At 46.6% G+C, this 1,877-nt stretch overlaps 1 pseudogene; it reads right to left on the reverse strand.

Annotated features, from left to right (window-relative positions):
- Window positions 1-805: 805 nt before the first annotated feature.
- LOC118885544 lies at window positions 806-1,664 on the reverse strand (annotated as a pseudogene).
- Window positions 1,665-1,877: the final 213 nt, after the last annotated feature.

The following is a 1,877-nucleotide window of genomic DNA, read 5'->3' on the forward strand; positions in this document are numbered from 1 at the left end:
AATAAATAGGATATATATAGAGAGAGTTAGAGAGCCAATGGTGTAAATCCAGTCTGAGTCTGAAGGCTTGAGAACCAGGAATGATGATGGTGTAAGTCCCAGTCGAAGTTTAGGAGAAAACCAATGTCCCATCTCAAACGCTCAGTCAGAAAGCAAACTCAACCTTCCTCCACCTTTTAGTTCTATTCAGGCCTTCAATGGATTGGATGATGCTCACCAACATTGGGGAGGGCCATCTGCTTTACTCAGTCCCCCAACTGAAATGCTAATCTCTTCTGGAAACATTCTTACAAACACACCCAGAAAGAAACGTTTAACTAGATGTCTGGGTATTCTGTGGCCCAGTCAAGTTGACATATAAAATTAACCATTATACCATCTGATCAGATAGGGTATATTTACCTCCTTCCCCTCAAAGAGAGAAGCAGTTAATGAATATTGAATAGTATCAGGTCTAGGTGGACCTCGTCAACTTACTACTTCACCACAGGTTCTTGTTAAGAAGATCACAGAGAACAAGGACGTATAAGGGAAAGGATGATAAAAATGTCTTCCTTGACCTCTATGTATACCTGAAAATTGGGGAGATTGTATATGGACAGAACAATGTCACACTCAGAGACTGGAGGAAAGGACAATCATAACTTTCTCCCCTTTCTTTTTCCCAACACATGATAAGGAACACCTGGAGAGAGAGTCCTATTCAAAATAGAACTAAAAAGAAATTAAAAGGGCATTAAAAGAACTGGAGTGTGATTTTTTTTTTTTAAACCAGCTTCATTCACTTTATTTTTCTCTCATAAAACTATGTGGTGGCTGCAGCTGGCACCTGCGTCCTCTGCATGGAAACTCTGGTGTGGGTCCTTACAAGATGGTCAGTGAATTCATGATATGGAGACTTGGTGAACACTGTCTCTTTCCAGAGATCAGGAGTGAGATAACTGTAGGTCTTGGAAATGGCATCAAAAGTGGCCTTGGCGAAATTGCCCAGGGTGGCAGTGCAGCCCCTGGCTGAGATTTAGCAGTCGTCAATTCCAGCCATTATCAGTAGCTTCTTGGGCACAGGGGCTAAGATGATGCCAGTGCCCCTGGGGGCAGGGATGAGGCACACCAGCACAGAGCCACAGCGGCCAGTCACCTTGCAAGGGATGGTATGGGGCTTGCCAATCTTGTTCCCCCAGTAGCCTTGCTGCACTGGAACGATGGAGAGCTTGGCCTGAATGATGGCCCCACGGATGGCAGTGGCTTACCTCCTTAGAGCACTTGACACCCTAACCACATTGTCCGTTGTAATCCCCAATGGCAACAAATGCCTTGAACCTGGTCCGATGGCTAGCACGGGTCTGCTTTTGCACAGGCATAATCTTCAAAATCTCGTCCTTGAGGGATGCCCCCAAGAAAATGTCAATGATCTCAGATTCCTTAATGGGTAGAGAGAAGAGATAGATCTCCTCCAGGGACTTGATCTTCATGTCCTTGACCAGGTGGCCCAGCTTGGTGACGGGGAGCCACTCCTCGTCCTCGGCCTTGCCTCTGTGAGCTCCATGGCCTTGGCCCCAGCCCAGGACGCCTCGGCTGAAGCCTCTGAGGAAGCCACCTCGGCCTCCCATTCCAGGGCCCCCAGGGCCTCCGGGCCCTCCCGCAGCACCAGCGTCATCAGCCATTTGGTGTTTTTATGGATAAGAAGTGGAATGTGATTCTTGAAAGACTCGGTGCTGCCTGGAGATTTGACTGTAGGTAGGCCAATTCTTACCCCACTCTCCCACACACATACATAAAACAGACATAACATAAGCAATGTATAATAATAGCACTTAAGAAAATTATAGGACAAGAGAAAAGGAGGAAATTAGAAGTGAGTGGGGAGAAACTGAGAT

This window comes from Balaenoptera musculus, chromosome 19, assembly GCF_009873245.2.
Source record: "Balaenoptera musculus isolate JJ_BM4_2016_0621 chromosome 19, mBalMus1.pri.v3, whole genome shotgun sequence".
Lineage (NCBI taxonomy): Eukaryota > Metazoa > Chordata > Mammalia > Artiodactyla > Balaenopteridae > Balaenoptera > Balaenoptera musculus.